General features: G+C 40.1%; 1 long non-coding RNA gene across 2 annotated transcripts; it reads left to right on the forward strand.

The window, feature by feature from the left end:
- The first annotated feature begins 9,636 nt into the window (after nt 1–9,636).
- On the forward strand, nt 9,637–20,825 carry LOC135313038 (uncharacterized). Of its 2 annotated transcripts, none has more exons than XR_010372595.1 (4): nt 9,637–9,777; nt 11,434–11,674; nt 13,330–13,408; nt 14,153–20,825. It is a non-coding gene; the product is annotated as an uncharacterized LOC135313038 (long non-coding RNA). The 2 variants fall into 2 exon arrangements; XR_010372596.1 differs by having other exon boundaries at nt 11,522–11,674.
- Nucleotides 20,826–26,863: the final 6,038 nt, after the last annotated feature.

Below are 26,863 nucleotides of genomic sequence, written 5' to 3' on the forward strand. Positions count from 1 at the left end.
ATGTATACATTAAATACAATGAATATATTCAGGTAAATCTTTTAATTCAATGAACAATAAAGATCATCTAACAAACCACATGAATTTTTCATGATGAGGCTACAGTTTTGTCACCATTGTACAAAGACTGATATACATTAATGTGCCAGTTATGTATGTTTTATATGCAAATAATACGAGTCTTAACAATATGGCCATAATGATACCAGAATCACTAAATTATAAAAATTTTGAAAGTGTCTTTATTAAGTCCCTTAAAAAAAACTTTGCTACTTTTTTATAGGTGGATACAAAGCTGGAATAATAAATGCAATTAAGACAGAGCTTTAACATAAAAAAAGTGTCATCCAAAAAGCATAATCAAAGTTATAGCAAAGACAGTCAAGCTCTGAGAAGGAGAAAGAGGTGGGTGCAGAACAGGACCCCAGTTGTCAGTTCTTCTCACCTCTAAAAAATAATTACTCTTTCTCCAAAAAATGTAATGACTACAAAACAAATCTCAGCATCATTCATTTAAAGGATGCAGCACAGCAGTTTTTCCAAAGCATTATTAAGCTTTTCGTTCACAAGGAAAAATTAATAATTGCAAAGGTACTGAAGATGATAGTAGCTCCCATTCATGATGGTGAAGAGGACTGCAATGGCAATGGCAGTCAGAGTCATGCCAGTCCAAGGGAAACGCCTCAAGGATGCAGAATATTTCTTCACATAAGACACTAGAATGCAGAGGTTGCATGGGCACAGATGGTCTTTGGAAATAAAAACCCACTGTCTCTCACTGAGGAGTGGGCTGTTCTGCTGGGGAGAGGAGCCCCATAGAAAGGTGGGCACGCAGTGGCCTCTGTACCCTTGCTTTTGTTGCTGACAGTAAGATGAAGGTGTTTGCACCTCCCTCTGCCATAGTGATGACTGCTGACGTGCCCTCACTAGCAGGGGACATCAAGCAGGTATTTCTATCATGACAACAGAACCTTTGTGCTGCTTTCCTGGAGGCAGCACAGATCCTATCCAGGCACAGAAAGAGTGCTTCATGCCTAGTCCCCTGGGAAGGCCAGGTGGAATGTGACCCTAAGATACTTCCTTCCTCCTGTTTCACAATTAAAGTGAAGATCTGGAGTGGAGAGGCAGCAGCCAAATTACTAATTAGCACTCTGATGACTACATCTGCATTTTTAAGATTCCACTTTGATTTGCATGGGCCTGCACAGTCAGCTGTTAAGTTGCAATTCAGCTAAGTGTTTACTTGGTGTTGTTTTTTAGAAGAGGGAGAGAAAAGACCTAACAGAATTGGGTGTTTATCATTAGACCTAGAACAAAGTATGAGCCAGGAGGCTTCACTCATTAGTGAAGTGCTGGGGCCAAGACTACCAAAACAAAAGAAAATTATTTTATGGGTAGGAAAGGGGCAAACAAAGGCTCTTCAGGAGTAACACACAGGTGAATGATGTACATTGACATTTCACATACTCACATTAAGGAGGAAACAGGGCTTGAGGTGCATCTCTTGGTTATTCTTTGGCTATCAGTAAGCACAGCAAGGTATTTCTACCTAACTAATATATGCTATTACTTCATCACAGACTCACAGAGGAAGTGACATTTATATTTGTGACCTAAAAGTCATATTGAAAACAGAAAGTATGCTGTACACTTTGTGGGTGTTTACTACTGTAGTTGAAATATGTAAGGAGTTTTTAACTGAGTAAGTATACTCTGATATCTCCTCTTTCCAAAGGACTCACTACATTTCCAGATTGCCTCCCTCCCACCGCTGATCCTTCTGGACAGAGAGCATTAAGGTGATGCCTGCAAGTGCCATTCTGAAAGTTAACTCCTCTGACCAACACTGTTTAACCTGTGACTAAGCACCCCGCTCATTTTTGTCTTGCTATAGACTCTTTATATTCCTGGATATCTTCTTCCCAACCTGGAATGGGGAAATTTTGGAAATCCAAACATTTTACAAAAGGGGAAATTGTCTCATGCCAGACTGTAGTTATGAAGGTAACAGTATTAATTACTGTAAAATGCTGAACTACTGTGGAAATAAAAATTCCTAAGAATAAAGACTAATTCAAAACTGCATCATGAATAAACTCTTTCATTAAACTAAAACTATTTACAGAATACAAAGTTGTCAGTATGAGTATTGCAACAGGGGCTTACATGGACCAATTACATCCTCATACTTACATGCAGTATCACGTTGCTCATTTACATTGAAATTAATCAGATTTACTCCCAAATCCTTACCTTCAGGACTGATTCCTAACAATATATCATTTATACACTTGACTTTTCCATACTGAACTCAGTTTAGACATTCAAATCCTCACATACTTGAATATACAATTAATATATGTACAGCACTTTTGATGAACATCATTAAAATGCTTGTTCTTTTTAATCAATTGCTCAAAAATCAGAGTGCTCTTGAGCTATAACACTCTGTTCCTCTTTGCCTAGGCAGATAAAACTACATGGGACAGAGAGTATGTAATTATTTACATGCTTATCCCAGAAATAATTTTCTAAAGAGGTTACTGTGTTATGAGAGTATTTAATGAAGTACTTTCAGCTTTTGTGCAATTAATGCAAATTTATGTGATGATCTACTATTTTAACAATCACTGGCTGTGTGTATTTTAATTTCCTATCATTTCTTTTTACTGAAAAAAGTTGTTTGCATTATACACTCAACTGAGTTTAAATACAGCTGCTTTGAAATTTGCAGTTTGTGTTCTGTGGGAGGACCTACAATTCCAAAACAACAGAAAGAATTTCAGAATGAAAGGGAGAACATCTCCAAAATTCCCTTACAAAGGAAGCCTGGATTGGGAGCAATGGCCGATACCTGTGTCTTTAGTGGACAGGATGGCAGGGCTACCTCAGACCACAGGTATTTGTTCCAATGCCTTTTTTTAATGTGCTTTTTATTTTTTTACCCCTTTCTTTCCTTTTTGGTTTATCACGCATCAGCAGAGCCTGGTGTCAGTGGGCATGCTCAGTTGAGAAGGTGCTTGTGGAAGAAACCCCAGTGCTGTTAACAGAGCTGGTCACTATGCTGTATAGCAGGACACAGTATGGGCATGACGTAGGTCACCTGCCCTGGCCTCATGGCCAGGTAAACAATTAAGTTGACTTTAGGTCTGTACTCACCATGACACAGCCTCTATGGTGATTAACTGAGATAAAACTTCTTTCTGGATTCTTAATACTTGCATCATGCTTACTGCAAGATGTTTTTCTCTTGTTTTCTTATTGGTTCAGAAAAGTGAAACAAAGACATTTTTCTTTACTGGTAACTCAGCCGCTCCTTTTCCAGCCCTTTCCCTGCAGTGTGAAAGCTAGCCACTCCTCTCACCTGACATTCTCCCATCACTTGTGCTTCTTCTTGTACTGTCAATCATATCAACATATTGCTGCCCATCTCCAACTATCTAACTTCCTGCACCTTTGATATATTTCTTAACCACCTCACATATATTTTCTCCCCCATTGCCCCTTACACCAGGATATCTGCATAGTGAAACTCTTGGACTCTTTCAGATCCTTCCTTAAAAATCACCCTTCACTGCAAGGCTTGCAATACTTCTCATGTGTCTGGCCAGCAGCAGGCTGAGATCACTACCTACTATCCAGGCCAAAACTATCTAATCTTTTTTGTACATTTCCCTTTGGTTTTGTATTCTTTATTTCATCTTTTGTAATTAAAATGCAAACTTATCGGGGGGTGAGAGCTTTTTGTTCTCTGTTTATGTAGCATTTAGTACAAGGCATTTGGGACATGTGAATTCCTAGATCCTGCAGTAATAAAATAATAAACTTACAGATAGGGCAAAATATGAGAGGGAAGGTAGAATTATCTCTCAAACAAACATTATAGATCCCCGAAACTGAGGGCTACCCTCAACTTCAGAAAAATTCTGTAATATTAAGACACCAAACAATGTCTGTTTGGACAACCTTAGTCCTGGTGTGACACTGTGTAATAACAATATGATTATGGCATTATAGGGATTTAAATTGTCATTGGATCAAATGGATTCATAGATGATTCATTTTCTTTCTCTCCCCTGAGAAGTGTCAGAGCAAGAGGAACAGTGGGTGTCAGCTTAGGAGGAGAAAAGCTCTTCTGAGGACCTCCCCCCAGCAACGCTTTTCCATTCTCTGGCTGATAAATGAGAAACTCCCAGCTCTGATGAATAACAGCAAAAAGGGACATAATTCCTGCATTAATTACTTTGAAAATGTCCTATGGAAAGGCTTCAAAAATTCTGATGATATATGAATAATGAAGGGTCTGTATTTTATAACAGAATTTATTACAGATAAATAAACCTCTGAGAGAAGGTGCAAAAGGACCTATTTTCAATTAACTCTAACTCAAACTAATTAATAGATTTACTTATAAATTATCAGAAAATCCATTTAGTACTTAGCAAGTACTGTAATTTTAGGAACAATACAGTATATTTTTTGTGCATAACAAAGCGACTGGATCCCTCCTTTAAGTACGAACTTCTTTTCAGCCTCAACTTTGGAGCAGAGCCTGGCACCTTCATAATTCTCCTTCACTCTCTCTACAATGTAAAAAAGGAAGATGGATATACAGCAAGCCTCCAAGGAGACCTGATGTATCGTCAGGGAAAAATCTAGACACATAAAGAGTGTTCTATGAATCATGAAAATACATTTCAATAACTAAGCTAGAAGGGAAAAAAAAACCAACCTTGATTGGCCAATTATAAAATTATAAATGGCTGCACTTCTGAGAATGCTCCCATGGCATCAGCGGAGGTTTTTAACTAAGCCTGATGAAATCCTGTCCTGCTTGTGATAGTATCTCCGTGCAGATTTTCCATGCTGCCTGATGTTGCTCTCATACTGCTGTTGAAAAAATTTGCATTAAAAACTCTTCTGGAAATGCGTGTGGCTTAATTAAACAAAAGGAAGGAACACTTTGAAGAACACCATGCACGGCAATCCTTCAGATTTCTTTCCCACTTCATCTGCTTTTAAGGACAGTCTTTCAAAAACATTTTCCTCAGGAAAAGGAAGAAATCATGCGTAAGCATAATTTTATCTTGCAGTTTTAGTATGTCTCTAGATTTTTGACAGGTTCTGCATATTCTAAGCATTTATTTAATCTTTCTAACTGCAAACAGTATAAGTTCAAAAGTTTTTGTACTATTGCACATCTATTATATTTTATGGTATATGCTTAACACCACGAACAGGTGTGTGATGGACTACAGATTTAATAGATTTAATCAAAGACTATGCTGGGCAGGTAGTAGAGGACAGTGTTTCTGTAGGAATCATAATGTTATCATTTCCTGCTCTTTCAAGTATGTAGCCATAATATTTCAACAGTATATGGTCTGGGTGAGCTTTTAAATCATTTTATCCTGGCTTCCTAGGTCGATGTGGCAAATCTCTGCCCTTATGCTGTGGCTCTGCTCGTCTATTCTTCTCCCTTCCCTCAGAAACTCCCATCTGAACAGGAAAGAGCCACTGCAGGCTCAGAAATAATTGCAGCTCCAGATGTTACGCAAGAGGCAGTGCCTGATCTGAGGGAAGAGGTCCAGACTGGTACCGAGAAGAAGGCTGGGCAGATGCATCCCATTTGGCAACGCCCATGTTAATGTGTGTGCATTGGACAGGCAGTGGGCACACAGGCAGCTGCTGGCGGCACTGCATGGATGTCCCCTGTACTGGGGCATATGGCAAAGGACATGAAGGGATGGAGTGGGAGGGCAAGACTGGTGGGCAAAAGATGCATACCTTGGGTGAAACCACTTATCATTGGTTCTTTTGCCCAGTGATCGACAGGTTAAGTTTTGGTGTGTCAGCTCCACAGTGAGAGCAGGGCTGAATGAGACCTTTTGGCTTGTCCCAAAAGCACCAAGGGTTCCCATGAGATCTCCCACCTAATGAACTGCTAAATCCAAAGCAGCACAGCTTTCAGGATTGGAGGATATCAAAAGCATGCAGTCCAGCATGGCTGTGGGCTATTTTCTGCACTCAGTAAAGGTAAAACATGCATGGATTTGGAGCTGTATTTTTTCTTGATTATAAAAGGGTTAAAAAGAAACATGTTTGCAGCACTGAGGAAGAGCGACCTTGCGGGGAGCATTCTGGCCTATGCCAGCAGTTCTTTCTTCCTTTGCACACAGATTCTAATGGAAAAGTACTGCCTGCCCTCTGTAAATTATTAATTTCTTCATGTTATCAGATATCGTTGATAAAAAGACAAGTGGCCCCTGTACTGACTGTCTAGGGTAAAATGAATACTTGCTGATGCCCTTTAAACTCTGTATAGGTTTTCATCTACTTTCTACCGAGGTTGGCTTTGCACTGTGCAATGGACTGTTACACACTTTTAGCTGCTCACCAGTAACTCCCTATGGAATAAACCATTACTGCTTTCATTTTAGGTGCTGACTTAGATGAATGACTTTAAATTACTTACAACCTTCAGCTGATCTAAGATGTCAAACAAACTTTAAACTAGTATATGTTCAAGGATGTGTGAACCTGAAAACAAGAAAAGGCGGAGGTGCTCTTTCATTAGCCGCTGCTTCATATAAGAGAGAAGGTCATCCCCTGGAGCGGCTGGGCACAGAGGCAACAGACACCATCGCTCCTAGTCAGTGCTCTTAACTATTATTAATACAAACAACTCAAAGCAGTACCTCTGATAAAAAGCTTGATAAAAACTACTGGGATTAAAGATCACGTTAACTAGTGACGATAGCATAAATTATCAAGTGGAACAGCTCCAAATTATAGCATAAAGGGACCCATTTAAGAGGGATTATACGTCAGGTTCGAAAAGAATGAGGAATTGATGAGAATAAAAGCACATACCAGATCCAACAAGTGGTACCTTTTCCAGGACTGCTGTATCTCAGAAGGCTATATTTAACTTTTCAGGATAGGCAGTGGAAAGGAAACTGCAATAGGCATGACAATAAGGGCAAGCAGCTGTCTAAAAAGCTGTAATGTACTGAAAATGGCACTTAACGCATATTCATCAGGGGAAGCAGAGTATTCTACATTGCAGTTAAATGCATTAGGACTAGCAGCAGACAGCCTAGCTACTGAGGATTGTCTCCATAGTATTCACTTTGGTTCCTCAGAATCCCTTCAGAGGTTACTGTCTCATATTTGTTATGCCATTGCTGAAAGGTAGAGACCATTTCCAGACCAGATTAATCTCATGATCCTCTGAAAAAGACAAATGACAGCTAGGTTGCACTCATGTCTTCCAAAGCAGGCATTTAAAGTGAATGGCAGATCAAAGTGCAAACTGAATTAAGCTTCTACTTGGGTTTCTCTATACATCTACATAAAGTGATGGACTAGGACAACGTCTGTCTGACCAAACCCAGTCCTATGCTATGAGGACTTTCAGTGCTGTTTATAATTTTACCATTCTCCTTTTTAAACATGACAGGTTTCTGTGGAGCAACATCTTGCATGCCTTATTCACTTGTGTCAGCCTTACCCCAGCTATTAGTTCCTGCTGATTTTCCTCAACACTTGGCAGAACTGGATGCTCTACTTCTCTGGAACACTTCAAACTGTGAGAAAAATGAGCCATTTGAAAATCACTGTGGAGGAGAAAGTCCTGCAGACATAGTCCTCAGAAAAAGGAGCATCAGATCTGGTTGACATTTATAACACTAATTTATCCACTTTACTAACCAGACACATCTTCTGGCAAATACTGTTGCCAGTTGCTTGCTGAAAAGTTGAATTTGTGGGAAACTCAGAGGTGAAATAGGGTTTTCTGTAGATGGGCCAATGTTATTTTGGTGGAACTATGGGGAACAGCTTGTAGGATTTTCACAACACCTGGTTCTAGATCATGCCATTATTTCCTGTAGTTAATTAATTAATTATATTTATCCTCAAAATAGTATTGTGGTTGAGGTCAAATTATCAGACATTAAAAAGATACAAATTTCTTTATACAACAACCTTCAAAGCAGATCACAACCATGAAGGTCAGTAGTTTCGTTGAGTATTGCCTTGGGTATGGGTGGAAGGAGGCAGAAAAGCAGGAAGTAAAAGTGGGCTCAGAAATGTGTTCTGGGCAAAGAATTGGTTGTGGTCTTTTGGGTTGACTGTTGTCTGAATTAGACTTGGAGCAAAAATACTTCAAGTTGCATGCTGCTATATTCAGAGAAACAAGTCTTTATGGGTTTTTCTTTTAAGTAATTGCCATAATGTCAGAGACATCTCAATGAAATTCTTGAGATGGATCTAAAGCTTTGGTTTTTGACCAAAAATTCACTGAGATAAAAAAAAGGTAATGATAACACATAGCATTGTTGTAAGTGTATTTCTCTTTGCAGGAAGGTCTAAAAATTAAATGGATATGAAGAATGACTTGACTTTTCAATATTTTAGTTAGTCTGTCCAGTGATGTTCGAGGGTAATACAGACTCTACTGTTGCACTGCTTCATCAGCTAAACTGAAGTTTTCTATACCTAATCTTGGACTTTTCATGAATACTAAAATACTTTAAATGGTTATTTGTCAGCCTGGGCTGATAATGTTGCAAGTGTAGTTATATAGACTAACCTCCTATCTAACAGGTTTGGTGTCTACTGCACAGAGCAAACAGTACAGTTCAGGTGAATTATGTAAAAGCAGACTACACTGTCACCTTAAACCCCAGAAAAATCCTAACCTGTCTCTGAGGAGGATTCCTCAGAATCAAGAATGTGAGAAGCTGAATAAGTTAGTGGATATATCACTTAACAGATGGGCTGGAAGCTGCCCTCACCTAGAAATGTTAGGAGCTTGCATCCACCTTCTCCATTGCTTGTCTGCACTAATCACAGAAACAATTAGTGATGAGATGATCGAGCCAGATGTTGCCGCTGGTATCCATTAGATTCCTTATCCCTTGATTTGAACAAATGTAAGACAAATTAGAAAGCAAAGGAGGGCCTATTGAATTGCAGCATCACTGTCATAAGACATTATTCTTAAATTGTTTATAGAGTCTAGAAAGAGAAAAATATTTGACAGGAAGGAATAAATGCTGCCAACATTGATTGTTTCACATTTCAAGGGCAAATTTGAAACTGTACTTTCACAGTGTGTGAACGTAGATCATTGGAGAGATGTTCTCATAAACACTTGTGAGAGATGTGAAAATCTGGCTGCTGGCACAATACATTAATAATCTAGGGATGCCTCCATGCTACCTGTGGGAGGATGTAGTGAGCAGAAAGAAGAGAAAGAAATGGAAAATGGTTAAGAAGGAGCACAGAGGTTTAATAAGCCAGCAGAGAAAATAAAAATTGTCATAGCAGTCTCCAGAGTTTCCTTTTGGAAGGAGGATTTTCAAGAGGGAGCTCTCTGGAGGAGAAGTTCTGGCTTCTAATGTGAGGGTACATTTCTGACATTACAAAGTCCCAGAGATTAAGACAGTCCCCTTGTCCAAATATGTGAGCCCTTTCCTGCCCTGCCCTCGCCATATTACTTCAGATGCATCCCAGCTCCCAGTTTGTGGAGCTGCTTTCTTGTTCACGTGAATGACCTTTTTTACCTTGACACAGAAGAGACAGCAGAATCGATTTACTTTCCCATTCTCTGTTCCTCTGTCAGCTGCATTCCTAACTCTAAAACTTTGTTTTCTCCCATGGAAAGCCTCACAGCCTCCCCCGCTGCATGGTGCTCCTCTGCACTGCTCACCCTGCCATGCCTCTGCCATTATTCACAGCTCTTCTGGTGTTCTTTGTCCAAATATCCAGGTAAATCAGAGGTTTCCATGTGTGAACAATGCAATGTATTCAGGGCAAAACCAACAGTAATAAAGGCTATCAGAGCACTGAAAGGAAAAATAAGGGAGAGGAAGGAAAGAAAAGCTAGATCTGGCCAGACCTCTCTGAAAAGAGATAACAACCTACTGAAAAAAAGGAGAAAAAAATAAAATTAATTAATTAAAAAGTTGATAAATTCTTCCCTGTAGATTTCATGTCATCTTTACTGCAACTATTTCTGATTATAGCATACACATTTCCATGATTACTGGCTTTTTTATCTTTGTTTTTATTCAAATCTACTAAAGAACTTCTCTTCAAATATTCTTAATTTCCTTCAGAAATGAAGTTTGCTATGGAAGTTTTCCTAGCTCAACGTGCCTTGCCTGCCAGCACTTACACAGGCAGTCTTTGTGAGTTAATTATTCCAGGTGGCTTAATTCTTCATGACAAATAATAGAAAGACACAAAAACAGTTATTATTTTTGCAACCCTTACAGAAATTGAGCACTTGGCTGCATTAACTCTTGTGTGGCTTTTCGGAGACTGTACACACTTGCATCCTCTGCAGTGATCTAGTTTACAGCCCAGCAAAAGGACTGAGGAAATCCTTACTCTGAAATCAACAGCAAAATTATCTTTTACTTTCTTGCTAGGCTGAAGCTCCTCCAGTGGCTCAGTCCTGCAGTTCAGAGGTGGCTAGGTCAGATTCCACCATAAACAGTAAATGGCTCCTGCCTGAGCATCACATTGTGGGCAGCGCTTCTTTGGCTATGCAGCCCAGAGAGAACAGGAATCATCATTCTCCCAGGGGGTTTACATCAGAGCCAGCCCAGATTTTAGTTGCAGGTGAGATGAGATCTCCTGAACCTCTGCTGCTCCAAAGGAGGTATCTCACTAGTGACTCCAATACACACATCAGTGCTATGAAAGAGAGAAGGATGATCCTATCTTACAGGTGAGATTCAAAGACACAGCAGCAGTTCATCACATCCTTAGGTTTTCTGCACATTTGAATCTGACCAGACAGGTGATACTTTTCTTTCTCCCTCAGATTTTCTCTAGGGATCATTCTATATTTGACCATCTAAAAAGGTTAGAAAAATTGTTGTTAATCAGTCCATAATTCATCACAGCCAGTTTACAAACAACCTTTTGTTTGCTTTGATATTTTTATGTTACACTCCACTTTATTGATGCTGGTTTTAATGTAGACAATTTATATTTGGATTAATGACAGTTAAAAAAATTAAATGTGACACTACTGTAATGTTTCAAAATAAAGTTGACATCACAAGTTGGCAACGCCTGAGATTCTCAAGATGAAATGCCATAATATTAGTTTGGCAAAAATATTTGTTTGTAATTGTGCTATGCATTATTTCTTATTAAAAAAAAAAAAGTTACTTGAGTTTGTGAGCTGAGAAGACCTGATGTACTTTGTGCTATCATATTGTGCAGCAAAAGTTACTGTTCTTCAGGTCTGAGAACCATTGTGGGATATTTCTGCCTATGACTTATTTTCACATCACAACTAGAAGACATACCAGCTCTGACAAAAATGATTTTTCTGTTCTTTTACGCTGAATTTAACTTTTTTTTTTTTAGCAAGTATCTGTCAATATAAAAGCCCATCCTTATACCTAGGGGTCAAGCTTGAAGGTAGATTGAATCCTGTGTTACAGCCCAGCAACAGTCCCTGCTCATATGTTTTGTGTCCCATTTTCCTGCCTAGTGAGGGATAGAAGCTGAAGGAGTACAACTCCATTGACACGTCCTCCTCAAGAGTTTGCTGCAGTCACATGGGAAGACCTGCTGAAGACCATCCTCTCCAGCTCAGCCCCTTCTTCTTCTGCAGGATGAAAAGAGCCAACAACACTTGGAAATGGTAAGCCAGCTGATGCTATAACTCAGAAAATACCATTATATACTCTGAATAACGTGTGAGCCTGAGATACAGAATAAACTGAAGGAGGCTTAGAAACAGGCAATGAAAATTATTAGGCACAGGAAGAATTTATGAGAGGCATCTAATACGAATCAGAAGGGTTAATTTAGCAGGGACCTCAATAAGTAGTGGCCTGATGAAGGTGTACAAAGCAATGAATGGCAAGGAGTAGGTATGTATGTAGCCTCACCTAAGAACACTAGAACTATGAGACATCCAATGAAGCTGAAGGCAACCCATTTAAAGCTGATAAAGGGAAACATTTTATTGTAATAAATAATTTAATGGTGGAACGAATTCCTAGAAAATATTTCTGAATCCAAAAATTAGGCAGAACTGAAGAAGGATAGGGACCTTAAATTAGGACAGGAACACCAAGGGTATAAAAGTCTCCTGGCCCAAGATCTGCAATAACCAGTAACTGTGGGAGATAAAAACACTTGACCTGTAATTCTATGGTTCTCTATTAAAAGGGTTCTTTCACTTGATTTTGAAACAGCTTATACTAGCCAGTATCAGACACAGGCCAGTATATTAAATGGTCTGCTTTTCTTTCATGGTATCTAATTCCTCTGTTTCTTATTTTACTCTGGTTTGATGCAACCAGAAACATCCATCATTTATTTTCATCTCTGTGGAAGACTTGTAATACATGGTGACTTAGGGCAGCTAATGAAACAGTTGTCTATGCATGACGCTGGTGCTGTAATATGTTCCTTAGAATGTGGAGAACAACTGCAAAGATGTTAAAATTACACTGGCACATAATAGTGAGTGACTTAAAATGAAGTAATTATGATAACCAGTTATAACCCCTCTCCTCATGGAAGTTTATAAACCAGTCAGTAGGTGAATTTTGGGTAGGCTACACCAGTTTTTCTGCCAGCAAAATTCCCATAGAAATTTCATAAACACAGCAAGAGCTTAGGGCTGACCTGGGCAATTGTATAAGGTTGAATTTGAAGACTCTTAGGTCGTAGGGTGAACCTTATGCACGGCCAGGACAGGAAGGCAGACATGTTTTTGAAGATAAGAGGTATTTCTAGGCAACTGAGGAACTCATAAGAAATCTCAAATTTTTGCTAAACTTTTGCTGGAAACAGTTTCATCCCCCACTGAACACAGAAAGTGAAAGCACAGTGGTAAGGAAAAGCAATCCTTGCTTCTCTGTAGAGCTTATGTTTCTGAGGAAGTCAGAACAGAAACTAGCTCAAATCCATGCTAAATATCCCTTCTAGGTCGTTTACAGTGTTGTGTTAAAACTGACCAAATGTAAATATAGTTACACCAAACCTATTTCTCTAGATTCCTTTAATAAGTCAGTGGAGACAAGCACTTTTAGGGTGTGATTCATGTCATCCTAAAGTAGGTATCTAATTAGGCCAGCTGAATCACACCTTTAAAATGCCTCTCTTTTATTCAGATAAAAAGTAGGTCATGGTAATACGTTTAGATGTAAACATCTGGAGTACAGACATGTAAGGTTAGATGGTATAACTCCCACCCATAGTCACAGGGCTTAGGAAAAGGATGGTGTATACGTTCCATGTCAGGGTGGTTACAGTGTTTACATTTTGCTCCGTTTGTCTTGGCAGCCCTGATCTTGCTGTGGCCCTGTGGCCTGAACCTCGGAGCACCTCGAACCTTTGCTTCAGAATCATCTCTGAGATAAAAGTATGTTTTGCTTTCTAACTGTTCTTTCTGATGACCAAACTAATCAATGGGGCTTCATGCTGCAACCCTATGCAAAATACCTTGCTCTTACCTAGATACAAACACTCTTTAATGTGCTTCACCTTAATGGCTTTTTTAGTCACAGAAATACAGCAGGGAACAGCAGAAAAATCCATATATAAAACTGTTTCTGAATGCACTGCCACAGTCCTAAACCTCATTTGTTTTCTTTTCCCTTTCAATTAGGTTTTCTGCAGGCTCCAGCCATTAAGTCTGTTTTAAAACAAACTGTCCAAGGCTTTTCTTTGATAATGGTTTAATTTTAGCTTTTTCTCCAACCTCTGAAACACAATTAACTCTCATGCCTGGTATCTCTCATCAGATTTTCCTGCATCTCCTCCCTTGGCAGCCCTCCAAAGCAGGTTCATTTAACACCCACAAACTTCCCACAATTGAATCCCATCTCTACAGATCTCACTTTCCCTGCACATCAGCTCACTATAGAGAGCGATGGCTTCCTGTTTCATTTACATCAAAGCCATCAGGTGCCGTGGGCAGCAGTGCTTGTATGACACCATTTAATCCAATGCTCGCTGCTAAAGTGCCGAGCCAGGACATGGAAGGAGACTGCTGCTACTTATTATAAATGAACAGCACTGATACATTGCCAACACTGCCACCGTGAAGGTAATGGCATGGGTTTTGGCTTGGAGTTAATTACTTTCCCTTTTCCTCCCTCCACAGGCAAGACATGATCCGATCATTTAGGCTGCTCACTGAATCTTGACACAGCCCTGCTACAAGCTGCTTTCTGCTGCTATCTGCAGCCAGAAGTAACGATAACCATGCACGGGGAGACAGCACAGCCCTTCCTTCTCAATGCGCACATCATCAAACCAGCACAGCGCTGCTTCGGAGGAAAGCAGCAGCTCCGATGGGGACAGGAATACTCATCATCATTCCCTGCATTCCTGGAGAAGCTTTCATCTGAAGGTTTCAAAGAAAATATCCTTTTCCAGCATCGCATAGGATGCATAAACCTTACAATTTCACTGACACGCAGGCTAGGTAGCTGCATTTTGTTATGGCTTGCTGAGTCCCCAGGAGAGCTAACATCAGCACAAAGTAAACCAGAGGCACTTTCATTTGAAGGTACTGAGTTCTCAGTACTATGGGAAGCCAAGATGCTTCCTCTGAGCCGTGCAGTTCTAGGCAACTAGGACTGAAAATCTGGACCACTGGTTACCACAGGCTGAGTTTTGACATTGAGGAGCCAAAATGCCTTTGCTTAAGAAGGCAGAACAACAGCATATAACGCATCACGGTAGAAAATTGTGTACAAATCTCCTACAGCTGGTGTACTGAGGACCCATTAATCATTTCTGATCACCTACAGCTCTAATTTAGGGAATTCATCACTCTAGAGCCGTGCCACAGCAGTGAAGTTTACATCTCAAGCCTCAGACCATCCTGACATCCACCAGTGATATTTTTGTGGGGACAGATTTCTTTCTGCTGATAGGGAAAGAAGTGATGGACATATTTCTTCACAGGTGGTTTTCTGAGACTCTGAAAGTCCTATTCAGTGTTAGAAGACTACTTTGCTCTCAAGAGCCACATAATATTTTGCAAAAAAATAGACAATATTAACAAAATAACACTGAAGAAATGAAGGGAAGACTAGAGCAAAGGAAATTAATGTAGGCCCTAAATGCTACAGAGAACTGCATGACAGGATTCATAAAGGCACCCTTAGAAATGAAATTGGAAACCTGTCAGCACTGTTAGATGCCTGGGCATTTTTACAAATCTGCCCCTGAAGAAGCGGTGGCATAAAATAATTGCTAAAACAAGGGTTTTGCTTCCAAGAATGCTCTCAACAATGGACTGTGGAAGCTTAAAAATGTTTCTTTTTATTTTTCCTTAACTTTGTAGAGAGTTGGTAGGATGATATGTTAATCTCTGTGTACAGGGTTATATTCCTGGTGTATGTTTGGGTTAGTAATTCAGGACTCTGGCAGACTATAAAGTAGTGTTGTACAGAGCTGCTGTGTGACTCTAGGTAACTATCTTTTTTTTAGACTCCTTTTTCTCTCTATTTTGTAAATTTAGGTTCTAAGCATATTGTGCTGTGACTCTTGGCAGTAGCACAGTACTCAGAATATTCCGAGTAAAACTGATGAGATGTTTATCCCTGTATAATCTTCTGCTCATCCATAACTTGAAAATTGTCAATTGACAACTTTAAAATTAAATGTGTCTTTGGAAAACTATGGAACCGGCAAGTGAAATTTGTGCTGTATTTAGGTAAAGCTCCTCCATTTTGTTACCAAGAGAACTGTGCCTCAGGATGAGTCGCAGAGTTATCGATGGACACAAAGATAAATCAGCCCTGTTGTTGTAGATGAAGACAGTGGGCTTTACCAGAGAAATAGGCTTAATGAGGCAACGTAACATGGCAATTATATTTGTGTTTGTGACTGACAGTCTGGTTGTAGATAGCAAGAGAAAGAAAGGAGCATTTGGTGTGACCACAGAGGACATTTTTGCTATAAAGCAGGAGTTAGAAGGTAGGCAAAGTGAAGAAAGTACAAGCTTTGGAGAAGGGTGCAGCTGACAGTGTCAGAAATAGCTGCCAGGTTTCAGAGAATGAGGCTGGAGAGCTGGTGATGGAGCAAGATGTATAAAGGCCTATAAAAGCTTTGACAAAAGTGGTCTCAGTGGAGTAAGAAGAGCAATAACTGAATTGGTGAATGAGTAGTTAAATGAAGAGATTAGGCAGAGAAAATGAATAGCCAAGGGTTAAGACAGATCGCTGACATGGACATAGCTAAGGATGAGGGAAAGAGATAAATCATGATGCAAAGGGGAAAATAAAAATGGGTAAAAGCAAATGAAAATGTTTTTATGAATCTGAAATGAAAACTTTTCAGTCTTTTCCTTTCCATATTTTATTATATTTCATTTAGACTCAGAACCAAGTCAAGACTGGAAAACACAAAATCCTTTGTGAAATGGAATGTCTGTCTCCTGCACAGTCCTTATTGCAAGTCAGTCAGTTCTGGTTAAAATCACTTTCCACTTTCTATGTTTATCTGATACCAGATTGCTAAATAACTTGAATATTTTTGTCCATTTAAAACCTCTATGCTTTTGTATAAACTAATCTTGAAGAATTCTGAACTACTCAGTGCTAGAATGATTCTTTTATTTATTTATGATGCATTCAGTGGCAAGACAGGGAGTTCTCCATGAAAACTTTCAGTTTTATATAGGAAATTATGTTTCCAGAAAATTTAGGAACTACTTTAGTTCAGTCTAATTGCTGAAGATTTGAGTCCTTTTGTGATGCAATACATCACTTGCCACTTGCAATCTTCAAATATATCAACATATAATTTTTTAAACATGGTACAATCTCTTACAAAGAGGCAACACAATTCACTCTTGCAAACTCGTCACATGTCAGAGTAGTCAGCTTCCATTTTTTGAGAAGCTTCAAATCACAGGTGATTTTAACTATTGATCTACTGACTTTCATTGTTGTCATGACAACATCACTGAGAATTTTACTGCACATCTTTTCCATGCAGATTTGGCTTGTATATGTACAGTTTTCTTTTAAGATTGTTCAGAAGATGATATGAAGCTATATTAAGACAGTCTTTACTCTGGCATCTCTAACATTGACATCAAATTTAGATAAATGCAAGCTGAAATATGCATATGTTTCAGCTAAGACATCCCTCAGAGAAACAAGGTCTTTTGTTTGGTCTGGAGTAGAAATCAGCTCATAAACTCTTATGTTACTCTCCCAGGCAGAAAGACAAGCCTTTATGCAAAGAATAGATTCTTGTAAATCAAAAACAAGGCGGAGAAACTTCTTCGAAGCCTCCTGTATTGCATGTGATCACAGAAAATGTGTGGACAGTTGGTCACCTGCCTTAAAATTTATGAATTTTGATGGTGATTGATTTTTCAGTTGCCACAGGGACACTGCTCCTGCAGAGGCCAAGGGCAATGATGGGATGATTTCACGACTGACCTGCACGGAAACTGAGGAGCAGTCACTGACTGTAGTGTTGGCTGAAGAGGAGGAAGGAGCATGTGGAAGAAGCATCTCTGCCAGCAGTGCTCAGCCATGGACTGGTGGTGCTTCATAACACTGCATCCTGTTACATCTCCTCCTTTGGGCAAGTGCTGCTTTGCACACCAAACAACTGATGACCCTGGCTTGTCATAGCACATTCACATCTCTTGAAGCATTCAATTTTTATCTGACTTCTGTTCCTCTCATTCCTAAACATCTTGCCACATCGCAGTAAAAATACATTTTTAAAAACAAATCAATTCCAACTGCCAAGGATGCATTACTGAGCCACTTTGTCACGTGCTTTTAGTTTTCTTCTTGCTCTAGGTGGCTGGAATGAGAGTACTTTCCTCTTAACATCTTCAAACCCAGAATCTGATGCAGATATTTAATTATGGTAGTTTTATTTTCTGCTGAGAGTTTTGGCTATGTCCTCATTGCTATTGTGCTGTTACTTCATTGGAAACACAATGAACTGGAGAAAACCCACAGCTCCAATATTTTCTTACAGCTTAGCTCCACTCCCAGCAAAGCACCATTTCCCTTTCTCCAGGGTTTTTGATAGTCCAGAGCATTAACCTCTAGCGCCTGCTAGTTTCTTGGCACCTCCGAACGCTTCATGGCATCTCTAAATGTACTGTCTCCTTCATTTGTCCGCTCCCTGTGTCAGGAAGAGCTCTCAGGGCTCTTGTCCCCACCGATTTCCAGTTTCTGGCAAAGTACTAACAAAGTTTCATATCTCTCCCTTTCACTGGCAGCTGCAAATAAATGTTCTTATTTTCATCTGCTTTTTGGGGAGCTTCATGCAACAGTTTCTATTCTGTTCAATATGCAAATAACCCATCTTCCTTCTGTTCCCTCAGAAAGAGAATAGAGTTTATAAGGAGAGGCAACACCTTTTATTAGATTAATGGAGTGAGAAGAAAAAAGCAGAGGAGCTTGAGACTACACAAGCTTTTCTTCACCTTGCAGAGAGAGTGCTGCATAAATGCTGCTAACATATAACCATAATAATTTCTAGCTGCCTCGCATGAAGAAACATCTTCAGATTTGAAGGAATCAAAAACCCACTGCTAAATGGTAAACCTGGTAGAATTGTCAATGTAAGCCCCACAGGAGGGCCGAGGAGGACTTTCAGAGGAAAACACAGATCGTTTCAGGTATCTGAACTGCACACATCTTGAAATAATGAACTTTAGCAAAAATTATGCTCTACGTGAAAATTCATGGTCATATTCCCTTGTTGATATTTTTCTGTTTAAAAATCAAAGAGCAGAAGCTTAGGCAGTCAAGTCGCACAACAGGAGTAATGAACATAGATAGCGGGAGTTGATGGTTTGTAAGCAGTCTATAGCTGAAATGTTACTCATCTGGATTATTCAGAAAATACCAATGAATAACAAATGCTCAGAGAAAATAAGGGACAATTTAGTGAACAGTCCCATCTGCACTTCTCAAAGCTCATTATTCAAAGGTGGAGGCAGCGGTGGCGGCGGTGGTGAGTTTGACAGCATTGGAGTTACTGCAATAAAAACTCATTTCAAATGCAGTGATGGCAATAAGGGTAAACTATATGGGAGTGCAGGTGAGACCCAGAGGAAGGCTCTCACTCTCATTAGTTATGTACAACAGTGGCTCTGCTGTTAGTTACTCACTTCAGAATAAGCTCAGAAATCAGCTGATCAGTTATTCAACACTCTGGAGTCCTTTACACAATCTATAAGGTGGAGATTTTGTAAAAGGACAGAACAATAATGAGGATGTATGGTCATGAGGATGTGCACTGCAGTGAGGTAAATAAATAATAGAAAAACTAACTTAGGTAAGCTGCAGAAACAAAATCTTTGGCTGAGAATAATGAGAGAGACAGAGTATATCCACCTTCACAGTGGAGCGGGATGCAGGGATCTTAAATAACTGCAAGCCTGTGAACTCTGGACCCAGAAGCAACATAGTCACATCAGGGTGATACAGTGCTTCAGTTAATTAACTGAATTAGATGGCACCGGCATGTTTATGTTGGTGTAGATATGCATCTAATTGCTGCTAGACGGGCTTTAGGTGTTATGTCCAAAAATGCAATCTAGAAGAAAATGTAATGCCACGAGTACTCTGGTGCCAGGTAATTGAAATGAGAAGGTCAGAGCTGCATTCTGCCAAGGAGTGGGCTAAGACTGTCCCCAGGCAGGAGGCAGGGGAGCAGGCAGGGCAGCAGAGCCCTGCCCTGGGGTCCCATGGGAATGGAGGCACCTGCAAGGGCTGTGGGTTTCAGTTCCAGAAAAAGGTATGATTTACAACCTACTTTGTGAAGCATTTTTTTTGTCTAGTACTAAAGTTTTTTTCTGCTCAGCTGATTATCTGAATCACTAGTTTTATGAATTAAGTACCTCCTGGGTTTTAACAGGAAATATAGGTGTCTTCCACAGGATTCCAGTTTCCTTCTGAAGAAGGCAAGCTGACTTGTAAACATTTTTGTCCTTTATTGTATTAGCCCTTTTTTACTATGTAAAGGATGAGCTATCTTCACTAACCTAAGCAGATTATTGAAATCTTTGACTGAAAAAAACCATTACAAAGCACGACATAAAGAGAAGATAAAGTATGGACAAACACTGCTATGAGTGAGGAAAATCATGTCCCCAGGGATCTTTCTTACTGCTTAGCAGCAGAGCTGGGTTTTCCTTTAGAGAGGAGATATGTTCTTCCTTCAGCACATGACAGTGTTCAACTTTGCTCATAATCCAATAAATAACGTGTTCATATGAAACCATGTCTGTCGTGTTGTCACGTCAGTCTTACAAAGTGATACACCAGAGCTTTCTCACTTCATAGGAATCAATCTTTTTGTACAACCAGAGGCAACCCAAATCCATTTAAAAAGAAATCTGTACATGTAGTCTCATATATTGGAGGAAAAGCTTGCAACAAATGCCATTCAGGGTTGTCTTGTAGTTCATGATTCCAGGGTCTTACTTTCTGAATCATAGCATGCATGTGGCAAACTGCCACCTTGGTGGCCAAGAAGATAATGTACATTATTATGTAGACATTATCTAGTCAACAGCATATGGAAAGCCTGTGAAGCATTTTAAATTGTAGCCTTCATTTTGTTCTTCAAATAGTGTACCAAATATTTTGATCATTGCTTTTCATTAAAACTGTATCTTTAACTCCTCTCCCTATCTTGCTATCAGCTTCCACTAAACACATAAGATAGATGAGTGGAAGTAGGATCCCATGCTGTTCTGAGATTAGATAAAGAGATGATGAAAGGTCTTAAACTGAATGAGGAAATATCCCAGGTGTTCTAGAGAAGCAATAATAAAAATACTTGGGAAATGAATGAACTCTCATTTTTTGTTCTTGCAGTGTTTATGAAAAAGTATGAAGTACTTCAATGTTCACAAATACATTCTAAATTTTTTTTACTATTTATTTTCAGATGTGATCCCCAGCATGGTCATCTTAAGATTATCTTGTTTACAATGAAAATTATTTTGAATCCTCTTGTAGAAGTCCCCATTTATCTGTCATATGAATTTTATCTGTGTCTCACTCTGTTTCCCAATTTGCCATTGCTACTGCATTGAAAGCACAGTTGTGCTTTTCCTTTACATCTCCTGGCTCCTATAAAAGCCATAATGATGTCAAAGTGTGACAACACCCCCCCTGCCCCAAATTCTACATAAATCATATAAATCACCAAGACTGTATAATCTATGTGGGATGGGGAGAAAAGAATAACATAGAAGACATGGATGGCTCTTCTGTCCCATCCTGACTGTAGCAGCCCAGTTTCCTTGGAGGGTGACCTCTGTCCCTGGTCCCTCAACACAGTTCCCCCTGCCACCTTGCAGGCCCTCAGCTGGAGCGACCCTTAAGGACCACCATTGCCTTTCTTGTGTCAGAGGATATACAAACCTGACCTCTCCCCTCAGCATCCTGCAGAGCTCTGCCATGCTCCTTTTGTCTTTTATGGGATACATTCCATATCAGCTCAACTAACTATGCCCATCTCCTGCATTGAGTGGTAAGCTTCCTAAGCAATCATCTGATGAGTTTTGATGACAAAAATGATCAGGGCTGCTCTTGCCTTCAGTCTCTCCTCAAAAATGATTACATTTGTGAGACAGGAGCCAGATAAAGTAAGAGTTGGGTATTACTTCAGTTGCCCATAAATTTATTAATGAGAAAAATATTTGGCTTTCCCTCAGGCTGCCAGGCCACATAGCCTACATATATGCATTTGGGTGTGAAAGTGAAAAGTTTCAAAGCCAGGTGATCCAGCCACTTATATTTCTTTCTGCTGTAAGTGACCTTTCTTTACACTATGACTGGAATATCAGGCGTGTCTATATGCACACTGTGATTCAAGGTACAGCAAGGGCAGCAGTGCAGCCTCTGGCATGTCCTGCTGGTTCTGTCAGCTCATGGTACTCAGGAGACCTTGTGGGGAGGATGAAGTAACCTGGTGTTCTTCTTGGAAAACCCCAAGGTCCTCTGCTGAAGGCAGTTGGTATTTGTTAGATTGTACTTTGTCAAAGTGTGCTCATAAGCAAGACAGGTGTGTGGGAGGAGGTCTGGGGATAGCTGGGTGCTTAAGGACATACCTGCTCACTCATCCACCAGCTGCATGCTGAATACCTCCAAGATGTGTCCTTGACACATTCATCCCCAGGCACCCCTAGGAGGCAGCAGGACAGTCCATGTTGCAGAGGTGGAAAGGTTTGGTACCATGTTCCAGATATTGAAAAAATATTTATGCATTTCATTCCCCTTGAAATTAGTACCAGTCAGGCACCTGAATATTGACAAAACACAGGATCTTGTGTTTTTCCCAGCACCACTGCAATGGTGGGTAACAGAGCAGAGTGTTAAACTTGCACGTCTTAACTTCTGTGCCACTGCCTTATCTACTGGACCATTGCCCCATTCTGTGTAACAATATGGTCTTATCAACATTACCCTCATCCTCTGAGCACTCCCCTACCTGCACCTGGTACCTTCCTCTCCCCTCTTCTCATGGGAGAGCAGTAGCCCGGGGCACCTGTTACTGGTGCTGGTAGCTGACAGGGACTGATCTGTGCCTTCTTACTTCTTGCATGGGGTCTTATCCCTCTGTTTAGGCTGGAGATCTAAGGTCTAAATGTACATGTGCAGTTGGGGTTCCAGTGAAAATCAGCCCTAAAAGAAATCTTTGCAGCTGAAACAAATAACAAACTTGTCCTAATAGCCTTTCTCCCACCCCCTCTTAAATTCTGTCTTCCTAGAAAGAAGCGGGGATCTCAGCTTGGTGAGTGTTAAAATAAGGTTAAGATATAACCTGTGCATTTATAAGCACCTGTTCTTCTGAGTGTATTTATATAAAGCACATTTCTGAGTTAGAGCAGTTACTACAGTTTGTGTTCCCATGCTGCCATTTTACATCTACTCTCTAGAACTCTGGGGGAAAAAAGTTAATTTTCTTTAAAGGCTTTCTTTTGCACATCTATTCCTATGTGAAAGGGCCTTTCTGAGGGCTCAGTATAGCTCCCGACGAATTCAGCAATAATAGGAATACATTCTTAGTTTGTATAGCCAGGATGTGGATCCATTTTTTAGAAAGTATTTCAATTGTCTGATGTCATTCAAATTTTCTCTTATTCAGTGCTGACTACCTACCTCTATGTGGTGGGAGAAAGAAAACAACTCTTCTTCCAGGGGTAATCACACTGCAATCAAACTGTGCGATATGATTAGGTCTGCCTGAGTCCTTGGTGAATTCTCAGTGCATTGAAACAGTGGTCCCAGAGGACCCGTCCATTGTATATTGTTCCTCTCAGTACCGGCAGCTGATAGAAGTCATAGCCTAAAGAAGTTGCACAATCTGAAAAACAAACATACTAGCAGGGGAATGAAGTGGAAAGCCTGAGCAAAGAAAAACAACATGAAAGAAAAAGATATAATTGGGAAGGGGGAAAAAAGAGTCCAAAGGAAAAAATACATTCCAAGTAAGCAGAAAGAATATTTTTTTAAAAAATCAAGAAAGTATGTTAAGTCAATAAAAGAAGGAAAAGCTAGAACGCTTGCTATGAAAATGAAGGAAAGGCATAGAAAGAATAAACTCTACATTCCCTCCAAAATCAAACCCAGAAAGAACAAAACAACCAGAGAACACAGAGCAACCCAGAGAAAATTTAAGATTAAGAAAAAAATACTTCTGAAAAACTAACACAGCTCCTATGTGAAATCCAGAATAGTCTGCCAAGGTGAAGGTTTCTTCACCCTTGACATCTTAAAGGAGATACAGACTACAATAAGTACTGTCTGCAGAACGTGCAGTTTGGAAATTCACTGGGTATTAGTTAGCTGGGTTTCATATGTTTTTATCATTGAAGGCTGAGCTGTTTTTATTACTCACATAGGGCATATGATACCATTTCTGTTTCTCATTGGATAGTATTACTCTTCAAAGCAAACTTTAGGTGCAAATAAGTGATCATGACTTTCAATCCACTCTTTTCAGGCATCTGGGAATGTCAAAAATGGGGCCCCATTGGCTTCCTGGAGTTGAATTTCCATCTATGAAATTTATTCTTTTGGCAAAATTTCCTACCAACAGAAGCATTTTCTGGAATATTAATACAAAGCAAACATAAATAGGACAAACCCAGAGCTGAAGTGGAGGTGTTTGAAAGGTCAAACAAGAAGCTGCATATTTTTTACTACTGTCACTTAAAGCTCCCTGAAAGTGAAAGCAATTTAAAATACAGCTTTGTTTGTTTGTTTGTTTGTTTGTTTGTTTGTTTGTTTTGCTTTTTCCTTCTACCAAGTCAATGTACTTCTGGGCTAGTGGTTCTTAACGCAAAACTACCATCAGGTAAGACTGTCCTCCAGTGTGTGTAATCTCCTGATCCTCCATCCCCCTTGTTTTCACTGACTTCAAAGTTTAGATGTTCAGCAAAAGGCCACTCACTGGAAAGCAAACTTCCAGAAAATAAAATAATATGCAGTATTCTATGCAAGGAAACACACAAGTTTTTGAGGTGTTTTATTAACAAAAAGTATTTGAAAAGATTTCTGTTACCACTAAACTGAGGGGTTTGTGAGCTGTCACTGTGATACATTGCTGGGAGCTCTGGTTTCCATTTAAGATACTGTATAGAAGCTCCAGGAGAGGGTTGGTTTATGGTGGGAAAAACACATTGTCACTTTTCAAATCTTATTTTGCAAATCAAATGAGAGTGAGTTTGAGCATTGACTTGGGGCGTGACCACTTCACCAGTTCTGACTGGTTTGCTTTAAGTATTCCCACAGGAGTGCTGATGATCAGCACCCCAATTATAGATACCTTTGATATTTAAGACTTATTTTTGTCTCACTCACAATATAAGAAAGATGTTGATGAAGTAGAGCAAGCCCAGCAGAGTACAGCCATGCTGGTGGGGGCAGGAGTTCTTGCCCTTCATGGGTCTGAGGGGACCCAACAGCAGCCCCTGGTACCTACAGGGACAGCATCACAGAAATGGAGTTGGGTTCTTCACAACAATGCACAGTTGGAGGATGAGGAACAACAGACACTGACACAAGAGAGGTTCAGAATGGATGCAAGGGGAAACTTTTTCCCCATCAGGACAGTCCAGCAGTGGCACAGACTGCCCACAGAGATTGCACAGTCTCCATCCTTGGGGGTTTTCAAGACGCATCTGAGACAGCCCCAAGCAACTTGGTCTGGTCTCACAGCTGACCCTTGTCTGAGCAGGATGTTGGACTGGAGACCTCTTGAGGTCCCTTCAAATCTGAATTTTCCTGTGATTCTGTGTTTCAGTGTTAATGACCGGTGACCAGGTGAGTATTAAGGCTTACAATAGGTTTTACATGAATAACTGTGAGTAGAGCTCAACCAGTTACACGCTACTAATTAGTGCGAGCCAGTTTACAAAATCTAAAGTTTGTCAAGTACATTGGTACATATGTAAGACATTTAAGAGCTTGAGTCATCCCAGACACTTAAAATCTGCTTGACCAGGGCCTACACATTGCAACATTCACCAATACACTTGCAGTATAATAATCTCCTATGGCTAAAATATTCATGAATACAGGTGTCGCCAGGAAAAGAGAAACAAAAAAACCCCCAACAAATGCAACCAGATTTATGCAGCACAATTATACCACATATACTGGCATAAGACATACTTGATAGATAAGGCTAGACATACAGCCTTATGCAATGGTGGCGGTGAAATTGTTTTAGAATTAATATGAGCAGCTGAATGATCTGTGGTGTTTTGTTTACCATTTAAGTATTTGTTGTCAACTACATTTACTGCAAGTGCTAGTCTGAGGACTGCTCGCTTCTTTGTGTAGACTTAAGTAGAAAGGTCTAAACTGCATCCCTGGCCTGTGACTACCTCTCATGGAGAAGCATAACCCACAACAGGTATAAATCATGACATACTATACTCCATCCAGCTTCTAGGCTTGCCTTCAAAGAGCCCTGCATATTACAGTTACTTTTGCAAGTATTATAAAAATCTTTTCCTTGGGCTGTGAGGAGCTCAGCATCCCTGGTAAACAGCACACTGTGGCAGTAAGAGTCACTGCAGTTGCAACCAAAATTAGGTGTTTCTCTCCTAACAAGCATCTAGCAAGGTCTTCAGCTTGGCAAAGGAAGGATTAGTACTTTCTGCAGGTTGTTGGCAGCCCCAGTTTTCTGTCGCCGTCCCTGAGAGAGATGCAGAGATGGCATTTAGCAGCAGGGACTGATGCCTGGACACAAATTCCTTTAAGGTCGCTGGTCCAGAATCGCTTCAGTAATCAGCTGGTCTGGCAAAGGATCTTGTTGGGTATATGGTTATATATTTCTTAAGGCTGTCTTGCTGCTTTCGCTGGCACTGCTGTAGGTTATTCCTTCCCAATATGGTTGGGACCCACTGACCCCTCTTTTCCAGTGTCTGGTCTCTGACTGTGGAGTGCAGTGGGTGTCTAGGAGGAAATACAAGTGCAGGATGGGTGTAACTGTGATGCTTCCCAATGGTGCTCTCCCAGCCTCAGGACATGTCTGGCTCAGGAACCTGAGGGATCAGAGGAGGTAAGTGCATGGTTGGAAACCCTTGATGGCTTGTTCTCCTGTTAATTTGTCTGAGAGCATTTTGAATCTGTGTAAACTTAAACTATCTATAAGATGGCAGTGATCCCCAAAGTCGGCTCAGGCTATAGCTCTTCAAACCCCTACCTGTTACTTTCTGTCTCCTTCATACCTTTGACTGCCATAAGGGAGGACGAGCAAGAACTCCTTTACAGCACAGTTAGGACCATACCCACCAGGGATGCTGTGGACTGTTTCCACAAATTTTCTGTAGCCCGGAAGGTTGATGCTGATG

The sequence above is a fragment of the Phalacrocorax carbo genome, chromosome 4, assembly GCF_963921805.1.
Source record: "Phalacrocorax carbo chromosome 4, bPhaCar2.1, whole genome shotgun sequence".
NCBI classification, from domain to species: Eukaryota; Metazoa; Chordata; class Aves; order Suliformes; family Phalacrocoracidae; genus Phalacrocorax; species Phalacrocorax carbo.